This window comes from Salmo salar, chromosome 07, assembly GCF_965601325.2.
Source record: "Salmo salar chromosome 07, fSalSal1, whole genome shotgun sequence".
NCBI lineage: Eukaryota > Metazoa > Chordata > Actinopteri > Salmoniformes > Salmonidae > Salmo > Salmo salar.
Genome location: NC_138297.1, coordinates 44,620,478 through 44,635,304, shown reverse-complemented (window position 1 = coordinate 44,635,304; position 14,827 = coordinate 44,620,478).

Below are 14,827 nucleotides of genomic sequence, written 5' to 3'. Positions count from 1 at the left end.
GCTAACGCAGACGCCAGCACATTGTGACATGCTGTAGCCTCTTGTAAGGCAAAGTGGGCCAGACGCGTGGCTCATTCTGTGTGGGTGTCACTGTATTCATCGTCAAGATCATAATCCGACTAATTTCATCAACACTCATTGAAAATCTCTTTAGCTTGCAAACCTCCCCCTTTTTCCTCCAAACATAATGATGGTCATTATGGCCAAACAGTTCTATTTTTGTTTCATCAGACCAGAGGACATTTCTCCAAAAAGTGCCATCTTTGTCCCCATGTGCAGTTGCAAACCGTAGTCTGGCTTTTTTATGGCGGTTTTGGAGCAGTGGCTTCTTCCTTGCTGAGCGGACTTTCGGGTTATGTCGATATAGGACTCGTTTTACTGTGGATATAGATACTTTTGTGCCTATTTCCTCCAGCATCTTCACAAGGTCCTTTACTGTTGTTCTGGGATTGATTTGCACTTTTCGCACAAAAGTACGTCCATCTCTAAGGAGACAGAACCTATCTCCTTCCTGAGTGGAATGACTGCTGCGTGGTCCCATGGTGTTTATACTTGCGTACTATTGTTTGTACAGATGAACGTGGTACCTTCAGGTATTTGGAAATTGCTCCCAAGGATGAACCAGACTTGTGGAGGTCTACAATGTTTTTCTGAGGTCTTGGCTGATTTCTTTAGATTTTCCCATGATGTCAAGCAAAGAGGCACTGAGTTTGAAGGTAGGCCTTGAAGTACATCCACAGGTACACCTCCAATTGACTCAAATGATGTCAATTAGCCTATCAGAAGCTTCTAAAGTGATGACATTTTCTGGAATTTTCCAAGGTGTTTAAAGGCACAGTTAACGTATTGTATGGAAACTTCTGACCCACTGGAATTGTGATAGTGAAATAATCTGTCTGTAAACAATTGTTGGAAAAATTACTTGTGTCATGCACAAAGTAGATGTCCTAACCGACTTGCCAAAACTATAGTTTGTTAACAAGAAATTTGTGGAGTGGTTGAAAAACGAGTTTTAATGACACCAACCTAAGTGTATGTAAACTTCCGACTCCAACTGTACATGCATACACACGCATGTTGCCCGCACACATACAAATTCATTATCTTTGGGATTTGATCATTAGGGGTATTTTTTTACATAAGATTCACAAGCTCTGTGATTTATCCAGCAGATTGGATCTGATTAGCCAGCTGCTCATAAATCATGATTTTTGGGTAGGCTGCTAATTTGAATTTGGCCATCTTAACGCAATACAGTCCAAGAACATTGTGTCGTTTAGCGATTGTGTTAAAAGAAATCTCATAAAAACGTTCTCCCTTTTAAATCAGATTCTCTCAAACTATTTCCCTATGGAAGGCGGACTGTTTGTAACTCTCCCATAGTTAAAAAAAGAAACTTGGAAAAGTGGCTCTATAGCTGTTAACCACTCCAAATAAACAGCGAATGTTTGTGGCAAGGTTAACATGGGAAACAACACCACAGGGTTTCACTTATAGCTTGACACATCTTATAACTGCATCTTTCCTGGGGGCCTCACAGATTATAGCTAGCTGTCCTCCAACAATGAGAATGTGGTCATGAATGATATCATGGATTTCCCACAATTCCCAGAGGTGGCTCTATACTGGGGTTGTGAGTTTCTCATCACTTGACTCATAATAAACATATAGAAAATGAGAATGTTTTCTGTCTTGTGAGTTTGCCAACGCCCCTCATATGCCCATGTGGTCATTTTCTTTTACTGTAAAAATATGCATGTACAACAAACATAACCGGCTCCACCTTTGCATGAAGTTGGAGATATGGATTGATGCTTGTTTGGACAGGATTTGGGAGATGTATAATATACACTGAGTGTACAAAACATTAGGAAAACCTGCTCGTTCCATGACAGACGCCCAGGTGTCAGGTGAAAGCTATGATCCCTTATTGATGTCACTTGTTAAATCCACTTCAACCAGTGTAGGTGAAGGGTAGGAGACCGGTTAAAGAAGGATTTTTAAGCCTTGATACAATTGAGACATGGATTATGTATGTAAGCCATTCAGTGGGTGAATGGGCAATACAAAATATTTAAATGCTTTTGAACAGGGTGCAGACGCACCGGTTTGTGTCAAGAACTGCAACGCTGCTGGGGTTTTCACACTCAACAGTTTCCCGTGTGTATCAAGAATGGTCCACCACTTAAAGGACATCCAGCCAACTTGACACAACTGTGGGAAGCATTGGAGTCAACATGGGCCAGCATCCCTGTGGAACACCTTTTTGAGTCCATGCCCCAACGAATTGAGGCTGTTCTGAGGACAAAAGGGAGTGGGGGTGCAACTCAATATTAGGAAGGTGTTCTTAATGTTTTGTACGATCAGTGTATACATATACAGTGTATGTACTAGCTGTACACATGTAAACTCAGCAAAAAAAGAAACCTCCCTTTTTAGGACCCTGTCTTTCAAAGATAATTCGTAAAAATCCAAATAACTTCACAGATCTTCATTGTAAAGAGTTTAAACACTGTTTCCCATGCTTGTTCAATGAACCATAAACAATTGATGAACATGCACCTGTGGAATGGTCGTTAAGACATTAACAGCTTACAGACGATAGGCAATTAAGGTCACAGTTATGAAAACTTAGGACACTAAAGAGGCCTTTCTACTGACTCTGGAAAAATAGCAAAAGAAAGATGCCCAGCGTCCCTGCTCATCTGTATGAACGTGCCTGCTGCAAGGAGGCATGAGGACTGCAGATGTGGCCAGGGCAATAAATTGCAATGTCCGTACTGTGAGACGCCTAAGACAGCACTACAGGGAGACAGGACGGACAGCTGATCGTCCTCGCAGTGGCACACCACGTGTAACAACACCTGCACAGGATCAGTACATCCAAACATCACACCTGCGGGACAGGTACAGGATGGCAACAACAACTGCCCAAGTTACACCAGGAACGCACAATCCCTCCATCAGTGCTCAGACTGTCCGCAATAGGCTGAGGCTGGACTGAGGGCTTGTAGGCCTGTTGTAAGGCAGGTCCACACCAGACATCACCGGCAACAACGTCGTTTATGTGCACAAACCCACAGTCGCTGGACCAGACTGGCAAAAAGTGCTCTTCACTGACGAGTCGTGGTTTTGTCTCACCACGGATGATGGTCGGATTCACGTTTATCACTGAAGGAATGAGCGTTACATTGAGGCCTGTACTCTGGAGTGAGAATCGATTTGGAGGTGGAGGGTCCGTTGTGGGCTGGGCCGGTGTGTCACAGCATCATTGCATCATGTGGTACCCTTCCTGGAGGCTCATCCTGACATGACCCTCCAGCATGACAATTCCACCAGCCATACTGCTCATTCTGTGCGTGATTTCCTGCAAGACAGGAATATCAGTGTTCTGCCATGGCCAGCGAAGAGCCCGGATCTCAATCCCATTGAGCATGTCTGGGACCTGTTGGATCGGAGGGTGAGGGCTAGGGCCATTCCCCCCAAAAATGTCTGGGAATTTGCAGGCGTCTTGGTGGAAGAGTAGGGTAACATCTCACAGCAAGAACTGTCAAATCTGGTGCAGTCCATGAGGAGGAGATGCACTGCAGTACTTAATGCAGCTGGTGGCCACACCAGATACTGACTGTTACTTTTGATTTTGACCCCCCCTTTGTTCAGGGACACATTATTCCATTTCTGTTAGTCACATGTCTGTGGAACTTGTTCAGTTTATGTCTCAGTTGTTGACTCTTATGTTCATACAAATATTTACACATGTTAAGTTTGCTGAAAAAACCCCGCAGTTGACAGTGGGAGGACGTTTCTTTTTTTGCTGAGTTTATATGTTGCTAGCTGTACACATGCCCAGCACTTCTCATCTCTACCATAATAAGCCACATGTATATTTGACTTTCGTCTGTCCAGTCCTACAGCTTGTGACCAAAGCCTTATGTGGTCCACAGACCTAGGTTCATATACTATTTGTTTTAAAATACTTTAGCTAGGCTTGATTGAACTTGCCTTGCACAATGAAAGCAATAGAATAGTCCTAAAAGTTCAAACCCCACCTGTACAAAAGAGACCTAGGGCCTCAGTCTTGAAAGGATAGCACTGACGACTACGAGATTCCATTCAATTATTTATTCCATATAAAAAGGCTGAGCATAATATTTTATCACTGGCAGAATAATTTCTAAAGAAAAAAGATAGTACCCCTCTCCAAAGACAGAGTAATGCGTCAAAATGTGCTGACTCAGGCACACACATTTGCTCTGCATCGGTCCTACATCCTGCAGCTCTTCATCAGCCCTACCTCCTGCAGCTCGTCATTGGCCCTACCTCCTGCAGTTCTTCATCGGCCCCTACCTCCTGCAGCTCGCTGTACTCCACCACTCTGTCCTGAAGAGAGAAGCTCAAACAACACAGACAAGATGCTAGTTCATGATAGACAATATTTTTGGAACAGTACTACATATCTGGAGTTGATCAGGCTTTGTGTGTATCATTTATTGATAAGATGTTTTAACTTTTGACCAAACGAAACAATGCTGCACAGCGCTAACCGGTCTTTACCGCGGCTACCGCATTTTTAGCATGTAGGCCTAGATCTATGGAAGGTGTAATGTGAACTGTATTGTCAGTAGAGGAGCGATGGGTGCTTCTCTTCTCCTCCACACCACCCTGCTCATATGCGTTCCAGGCATTCTCAATCAAACGGTCAGCAAGTATTTAAAAGAAAGCAAATACTATTTGAACCCAGGCCTGTGGTGGTCCAGTCTGTTCACCAGGCTGGTTCCCCACTGATTATCCCCTCTCTCTTCCGTCCTGTGTGGTCATGGTAGGAATGACTCAGTCTGTCTGCAAGGAGTTACCGTTCCCTCTGTGTGGAGTGGAGCAGACTTAGAGGTGACTACACATTGATTAATGACTTGTTGTCTTCAGTACAATCCCCCAGCCTCCCAGGAGAAATTCTGCTGAGAGTTCTTCTCTCACAGGGACCTGATCACCATTTGTGAGAGCTAGCCTGATGTGTCTCACACACACAGACACACAGTCTAAACCTTAACCCTAAACCTCCTAGAAATAGGATTTTATCTTGTGGGGACCAACAAAAATGCCCCCAGTTGGTCAAATTTTTGTTCAAGTCCCCACAAGAATAGTTAAACACCGCACTGAACTGTACGTTAACCACACTAAACTGTAGGTTAACCACACTAAACTGTAGGTTAACCACACAGAACCGTTGGTTAACCACACAGAACCGTTGGTTAACCACACTAAACCCGTGTGGCTCAGTTGGTAGAGCATGGTGTTTGCAACGCCAGGGTTGTGGGTTTGATTCCCTCGGGGGACCAGTACGGGGGGAAAAAATGTATGAAATGTATTCACTACTGTAAGTCGCTCTGGATAAGAGCGTCTGCTAAATGACTAAAATGTAAGGGCCTGTTAGCAGCCCTCAGCATAAGGGCCTGTTAGCAGCCCTCAGCATAAGGGCCTGTTAGCAGCCCTCAGCATAAGGGCCTGTTAGCAGTCCTCAGCATAAGGGCCTGTTAGCAGTCCTCAGCATAAGGGCCTGTTAGCAGTCCTCAGCATAAGGGCCTGTTAGCAGTCCTCAGCATAAGGGCCTGTTAGCAGCCCTCAGCATAAGGGCCTGTTAGCAGCCCTCAGCATAAGGGCCTGTTAGCAGCCCTCAGCATAAGGGCTTGTTAGCAGCCCTCAGCATAAGGGCATTTGGATACAACCAAGTCAGACCTTAGATTTCTGGTTATTGCATATGCATGTTATGTGGATAATATTCCAGTCTATTTTATTTTTCCCAACACAATGTCTCACACAGACAGAGCCACAGAAGAGTATAATATGGACAGAGAGAGGGGGATATGGTTACTTGGCATAATCTGTTTGTTCCCCAAGTTATCTCATGTTTTCTCTTGGTAATTCAACCCCATCTCATTCTGTTATTTGCTATCTAAAGTTATTGAAATGTTAATTATTGACAATATTGGAAAAAGTACTCAATTGTCATACTTGAGTAAAAGTAAAGATACCTTAATAGAAAATTACTCAAGTAAAAGTGAAAGTCACCCAGTAAAATACTACTTGAGTAAAAGTCTAAAAGTATTTGGTTTTAAATGTACTTAAGTATTAACAGTAAATGGAACTGCTAAAATGTACTCAAGTATCAAAAGTTAAGGTAAAAACCATTTCAAATTCTGTATATTAAGCAAACCAGACGGCACAACACACTCCAACACTCAGACATAATTTACAAATGAAGCATTTGTGTTTAGTGAGTCCACCAGATCAGAGGCAGTAGAAATGACCAGGGATGTTCTCTTGATAAGTGTGTGAATTGGACCATTTCCCTGTCAAAATGTAATGAGTACTTTTGGGTGTCAGGGAAAATCTATGCAGTAAAAAGTACATTCTTTTCTTTCGGAATGTAGTGAAGTAAAGGTTGGCAATAAAGTAAAGTACAGATACCCAAAAAAAACGACTTAAGCAGTACTTTAAAGTATTTTTACTCAATTACTTTACACCACTGCTAGTAACCTTTTCATCCTTGTACTCCACATTCCTGCTCCTCACCCCAGTCCCAGACAGTCACAGCTGCATCACAAATGGCACCCTATTCCCTATATAGTCCACTACACTTGACCACAGCCTATAGGGCTCTGATGTATTTAATAGGGTGGCATTTGGGACGCACACACTGTCACACAACAAATTACCTGAATAAAAGGAGACTACTTGAAAATGGAGTGGTTGAAAAGCGGAGAGAGTGTTCTCCCCAGCCAGAGGAGGTGCAGGCAGGCTGACTGATTGTTACATATTCAATAGCTTCTCCAAATAGCGGATAATTTTCTGTGCCCTCTATACTTTGTGGATTAAATCAGAGTTGCTCACTCGCGACTCATGTCCCTGCGTTCGGTTCGTAGTCTAGTAAGCACATACTTCCGAGTGTGCATTACAAATCTTCTGGGTATACGCACGCACACACACACACACACACATACAGCTGATTAGTAAATGCTTTGCTCCCAAACAAGGATTTTCCCCATCAATCAAATGACTAATACCCCATCATTTTATTATATAAAGATCGATTGACAGCAATATTTGGCATGAAGCATTGCCTGCTTACCCTTCCAACTTCAATGTTTGATTTTCTCTATCCTGGTATGAAGCATTTGGCTGGAATATCAGTTCTAGTCGTTTAGTTCATTTCAGGCTCTGGCACTGCAGATCACCAAATCCCTTCTGGTCCACGGATGAGGGGTCAAAGTGATGTGTAAGCTGTGTATGTCATTAACTGGTTAAGTGGAGTCTCTTCTCCCTACTACAGCCTCTGATTCCTTCCTCTGAGTCTGTCTTCTGAATCCTTGCCCTTTTCTCCATCCAATGATGTCTGCTTCTTGTTGCTCATCCAAACAGATGAGCTCCTTGTCATTTTCTGGCTTCTTTTAGCATGAATGTACACTATCCTGTTGATGATAATATCACTTAGGAGCATTTGGAGGCATTAACTTCATTATCCTCTACTTTGCCATAGCATGCTGTTGATTACTATGGTGGCACACTGCCTGTACTGTACAGTACACTCCTGCTGACTTGGTAGTGTTGTGTTTATAGCTTCGAGAGAATAGAACAACAGGAACAGGTGAAGTTCATTTGGACATGTGGGAGACATTTCCTCATCCAGCTGAGGGCCCCAGGCTTCTGGACCAGTGTTACTAACTTGTGTGTGTTTGTGAGAGAGTGTGTGTGCTCTTTTTCTCCATCCGTCTTGCTCCCCAGTTGCCCTTAGGGGAATGAAGACCTTTCAGAATTTAGTATTTACATTTGTACGCCTGTGGAGTGCCAGAGAGTGATCTGAGCAATCGAACCCTGAAGTATTCGGAGGGACCGAGGCCTTGTACACAAACACACAAGCACGTTTGGGACAGTCTTTACAGGCCACAATGTCAATGGTAGACCAAGTAGTCTCCTGAAATATAGATGAAAACTCTCTTGGTAAATAGTGTGGTCTACAGAGTATCTCATGAAAAGCTGTAGACCACACTATTTCAAGAGAGTTTTCTTCGTAGCTGTCTACCTACCACCACAATCCGATGCTGCCACAAAGTCCGCAATCAATGATCAATATAAGGCCATAAGCAAACAGGAAAACGTTAATCCAGAGGTGGCACTCCTAGTGGCTGGGGACTTTAATGCAGGGAAACTTAAATCCGTTTTACCTCATTTCTACCAGCATGTTAAATGTGCAACCAGAGGGAAAAAAAACTCTAGACTAGCTAAACTCCACACACAGAGACGCGTACAAAGCTCTCCCTCACCCTCCATCTGGCAAATCTGACCATAATTCTATCCTCCTGATTCCTGCTTTCAAGCAAAAACCAATGCAGGAAGCACCAGTGACTCGATCAATGAAGAAGAGGTCAGATGAAGCAGATGCTAAGCTATGTTTTGCTACTAAGTTTTGCTAGCACAGAATGGAATATGTTCCAGGGATGGCATTGAGGAGTACACCATATCAGTCACTGGCTTCATCAATAAGTTCATCGATGACGTCGTCCCCACAGTGACAGTACGTACATGCCCCAACCAGAAACCATGGTTTAGAGGCAACATCCACACTGAGCTAAAGGGTAGAGCTGCCACTTTCAAGGAGCAGGACTTTAACCCGGACGCTTATAAGAAATCCTGCTATGCCCTCAGACAAACCATCAAACAGGAAAAGCGTCAATACAGGACTAAGATTGAGTTGTACTACACCAGCTCCGAAGCTTGTCGGATGTGGCAGGGCTTGCAAACTATTACAGACTACAAATGGAAGCACAGCCATGAGCTTCCCAGTGACACGAGCCTGCCAGACTAGCTAAATTACTTCTTTACTTGCTTCGAGACAAGCAACACTGAAGCATGCATGAGAGCATCAGCTGTTCCCGACGACTGTGTGATCACGCTCTCCATAGCCGATGTGAGTAAGACCCTTTAACAGGTCAACATTCACAAGGCCGCGGGGCAGGACGGATTACCAGGACGTGTACTCCCAGCATACGCTGATCAACTGGCAAGCGTTTTCACTTCCATTTTCAACCTGTCCCTGACTGAGTCTGTAATACCAGCATGTTTCAAGTAGACCACTACAGTACCTGTGCCCAAGAAAGCGAAGGTAACCTGCCTAAATGAGTACCGGCCTGTAACACTTACGTCTGTAGCCATGAAGTGCTTTGAAAGGCTGGTCATGGCTCGCATCAACACCATCATCCCAGAAACCCTAGACCCACTCCAATTTGCATACTGCCCCAATAGTTCCACAGATGATGCAATCTCTATTGTACTCCACACTGCCCTTTCCCACCTGGACAAAAGGAACACCTACTTGAGAATCCTATTCCTTGAATACGGCTCAGCGTTCAACACCATAGTGCCCTCAAAGCTCATCACTAAACTAAGGACCCTGGGACTAAACACCTCCCTCTGCAACTGGATCCTGGACTTCCTGACGGGCCGCCCCCAGGTGGTAAGGGTAGGTAATAACACATCTTCCACACTGACCCTCAACATGGGGGCCCCACACTGGTGCATGCTCAGTCCCCTCCTGTACTCCCTGTTCACCCATGACTGCATGGCCAGGCAGGACTCCAACACCATCATTAAGTTTGCCGATGACACAACAGTGATACTGTGTAGGCCTGATCACTGACAACGATGAGACAGCCTATAGGGAGGAGGTCAGAGACCTGGCCGTGTGGTGCCAGGACAACAACCTCTCCCTCAATTTTAGCAAGACAAAGGAGATGATTGTTGACTACAGGAAAAGTAGGACTGAGCACGCCTCCATTCTCATCGACAGGGCTGTAGTGGAGCAGGTTGAGAGCGTCAAGTTCCTTAGTGTCCACATCACCAACATACTATCATGATCCAAACACACCAAGACAGTCGTGAAGAGGGCACGACAAAGGCTATTACCCCTCAGGAAACTAAAAGGATTTTGCACGGGCCCTCAGATCCTCAAAAAGTTCTACAGCTGCACCATTGAGAGCATCCTGACCGGTTGCATTACTCCCTAGTATGGCAACTACTCGGCCTCTGACTCCAAGGCACTACAGAGGGTGGTGCGTACGGCCCTGTACATCACTGGGGCCAAGCTTCCTGGCTCCGGATCCACCAGGCCATGTCAAAGGAAGGCCCTAAAAATTGTCAAAGACCCCAGCCACCCTAGTCATAGACTGTTCTCTCCCCCCCCCCCTTATGCTGCTGCTACTCTCTGGTTATCATCTATGCATAGTCACTTTAATAACTCTACCTACAAGTACATATTACCTCGACTAACCGGTGCCCCCGCACGTTGACTCTCTACCGGTACCTCCTGTATATAGCCTCGCTACTGGTATTTTACTGCTGCTCTCTAACTATTAGTTATTTTTTACTTCTCTTTTTTACTTAACAATTATTTTTCTTAAAACTGCATTGTTGGTTAAGGGCTTGTAAGTAAGCATTTCACTGTAAGGTCCTACACCTGTTGTATTCGGCGCATGTGACAAATGCATTTGATTTTATATGTTCCCAAACCATGGTAATCTAATGACTGCGTAATGTGTCATGTTTATTCTAACATGTACATTATCCATGGAGTTATGGCTACAAAACTAAACATATGACAAATGTATAGGACATCAACACACAACCTACCACCCACCACCGGCGTTCTCTAAGACAAATGTAGGACTTAAAAGTTTCCATCACAAAAGCCCACTACTTATTCCCTATATAGTGCTGGTGGTGAAAGCTCTATAGCTTGTTAGCCTACAGCAGGGGCGCAACTTTCACTGGGGATATGTCCCCCCCACATTCTGAAATGTAATATTTGTCCCCCCCAGTTTTATCATTGGAATGTGATACAAAATGAGGCAACGGTGTGCTTTAGGACCACACGGACGCCTCCAAGCAGTTGGGTAGGCTGTTTATCTAACTGGATTTTTTTTTAAATTATAATATTAATATGTCCCCCCCACTTCTAAAACCGAAGTTGCGCCCCTGGCTACAGTGAAGATAAACATGTATAGGTGCCATGTACTAGAAAACGCCTATATTATTAGAAAGGTGTTTCCTTCATTTTCAGAAGTGAAGTGAACTACTAATACTATAAATTCACTAGGTGTCTGAGTGTTGATGTAACTCCCGTCCTTCGTCAGAACACAGAACATTGTTCAAATAGGGTCACTCCTTCAGTGTCTTGAAGCATACTGGATAAATTGGCGTAAAGGTAGAATTTAGAAATGTCAAAGGAAGAGAAGAACCAGTTCAGAGAGGTGTGCCCAACCAAAACATTAAACAATGCTGCAGAGACAGAGAGAGAGAGGTTCCAACACCCGTCCAGGAAACACATGTGAGACGTGGCCCACGTCCACCTCGTCTGAGAGGAAGATCTAGGGTCAGGAAGATCTAGGGTCGCGCTCAAGAGCTTTGCAATATTACAGGATGTTACGGAACAGAACAGTCAGATATATTATGAAGAATAGAAATGCATGTCCATCATGCTCCCGGGGTTGGGGAAAAGGCAGAAGACGTATTTCTGTTCTAATTAAATGGAAAATAAATGACCTATTGTATTCTCTGAACAGTAGGGAATTGTGTGAGCTCTATACAAGAGGAACATGAGCTACTACATTTTAGGAAGTTCAGGGTTCTAAGGATTTGTCATATTATAATGTGAATCCGAAAAGTGGATGATTGCAGAAAGAGGAAATTGTCATCTGGGGTTGGCACGGTAAATGTTGTTAACAGAAGGAGTCTCATATGACCCATAAACTCTTTAAACTCTTCTCATTAATAAACCCATTTATTCAGATTCTGATTATCTGTTTCAGTATGTCGTGCGTTTGCCCCATCCAAAGGGGATGGCTCTAGTGATTTATTAAAACAGTAAATCACTGCCTTTAGAAGAAGATAGGCCTTGGTATCATGCATAGCTCTCTCTTGCAGTGTGTGTGTTAAGCCCACAATCCAAGGAATGTGTGAAGTAAGCTTTTGGATGCAAAGGGAAAACCGGTCAGCCAGTGAGGACAGCGAGACGACCGCAGAGTGAATGTACTAAGGCAGTTGTCGGATAAATAATTGGGAATGTATGTCACTTTGAATGAGTCCAACTGCTGACAGGACATTCCGCTTGGTCCATCTCCATAACACACCATCATTATTATTAGATGCATCAGGAAAAACAGATGTGGTGGGAAGAAAGTGTGTGTGTGTGTGTCTATGTGAATGCATGCCTATATGCGTGTGTCTGAGTCAGTGAGTGAAAGCATTCACGTGTGTGTCTGATGTTTTGAAAGGGCATAAGGGATTGACACAATTTCAGAGATTTTACTGAGGAAATCAGTCAATTGAAATAAATTCATTAGGCCCTAATATATGGATTTCACATGACTGGGAATAAAGATATGCATCTGTTGGTCACAGATGCCTTAAAAAAAAAAAAAACGGTCAGAAAACCAGTCAGTATCTGGTGTGACCACCATTTTGCCTCATGCAGCACAACACATCTCGTTCGCATAGAGTTGATCAGGCTGTTGATTGTGGCCTGTGGAATGTTGTCCCACTCCTCTTCAATGGCTGTGTGAAGTTTCTGGATATTGGTGGGAACTGGAACACGCTGTCGTGCACATATGGAGGTCCTGGGCTGGCGTGGTTACACATGGTCTGGGATTATGAGACCGGTTGGAAGTACGGCCAAATTCTCTAAAACGGTGTTGGAGGCGGCTTATGGTGGAAACATTTACATTAAATTCTCTGGCAACAGCTCTGGTGGACATTCCTGTAGTCAGCATGCCAATTGCACGCTCCCTCAAAACTAGAGGCAAAACTTGAGACATCTGTGGCATTATGTTGTGTGACAAAACGGCACATTTTAGTGGCCTTTTATTGTTCCCAGCACAAGGTGATCATGGTGTTTAATCAGCTTCTTGATATATTATCTTGGCAAAGGAGAAATGCTCACTAAGAGGGATGTAAACAAATTGGCACACAAAATGTTAACTAAATAAGCTTTTTGTGCATATGGAACATTTCAGGGATCTTTTGCGCATGAATCATGGGACCAACACTTTACATGTTGCATTTATATTTTTGTTCAGTGTATCTCAGAGACATAAAGCCCTGAAGGGTTGTTGCTGGATGGTATCTGAGTGTTGCCTGTGGCAGTGTATGTACTGTACATAGACTTTACTCAAAGGTTATTTTTATCGTAGATCATTAGCGTAATGCTCTTTAACTAAGTCTCCCCTGTAGACATGAATGTCTGCCTGCTCTTTTCCCTTCAGATACTGCTAATAACATCCCTTTGGTTTGACTGACTCACTCATGATATCATAGGTGAATCTAATCTGCCTATCATTTTGTGTGTGTGTGTGTGTGTTTGTCTGCCTGTGTGTGCGTCACATGATGATAGGGGAATTCTGCCTGCTGAGTGATCTATACGGATATGCTCAGTGAGTCTCCTGCATGTTGATTGGCTGAGACTGCCAGTGATGCTGATAGGACCATGGGACTGAAGGGAGGGAGGAGAGAGCGAGGAAGGCCTTTTGATACAGTTGTGTGTGTGTGAGTACATCACAGATGACAGGCGTTGCCAGTGATTGTCTGCCAGCAATGCTGAGTTAAGTGCTCACCTCAGTTCCTGCCCATGTAAGCATCTATCTACTGCTCTTTCTTGAGAGCGTTGTCATGTCTTTGGGGTAAAAAGAGACCGCCTTGTAATCACCATTGTGTCTCCTGGGCTATTTTTGACCAGTGCTTTATCTCTGATTAGTTTTTATATTCAGCAGGTCATTGGTGCATTTTCTCTCAAATGGCTTAATGTCAATATTTGTGTGTGTGTTTGGCATTTTGCATGCTCCTCCCTCTGAGATCAGTGTCTTGTGACAATGACCAAGCCTGCGTGTGCATGTGTGTGAGTGTGACACTGCTCTGGGCCTAAGTCTAGCTAACCCCCAGCCAGCCCTGTGGTTAGTTAAGGAATTGATGTACGTGGTCTGTGAGCTGCCTTATCCCAGGGGCCCAGCCTTTCCCTAGAGAGAGAAGGGAGCCGAGAGCAGTGTGTTATAAAACACATCATCTGGCCATGGTCCACAGGCTCCGGAGCACATTTCCTGTCCCTACATACGATTCTGATTGGCCCATTTCCTTCCAGTATACTGTACATACGATTCTGATTGGCCTATTGGCTCCTAATCCAGTCCAAATTCCCATTCAAAGAAACCTTCCATGGTGGGCACACCTGCAAACATATTTGGTACATCATTTGTAATGTTAGCTTTACCAATAGATGAGTATTGAATCACCTAGTAGAATAGCTGTCAATGGCACTGAAGTGTTATGAATAACATGCCAGTTGAAGCTAATTCTGTTTTGACGTACAGCAGAGAGTTGACCCACACTACCGTGCCTTAGTCATGTTTAAAACTCTGAAGGAGCGGTTCCTCACGAAACTTGAACAAAAAAAAAATCATGACATTTAATCAATAAAAGGGTCCTTTGGAGGAAGGATTGTGGACATATATTTGATATTAGTAGTATCTTTAAAGTATAATTGAAGTTGGACTATTTGTCACATTCTGGCCATACCCAGGCCTCCTTTAATACTCCATAACGTTTCATCTGTAGATGCTACAAAGCACAAATGTATGTCATATGAAGCTTTACCGCATGAAAATGATTCAAAATGGTCGCCTTCTGCTGTGGATTAGAAGGATGTGCAATGATACAAGTAAAAGGAGGGCTGTAATTCATTACATTGCCTACTATGCCAATTTCCCTGTATAAAATGGGCCATAACTTT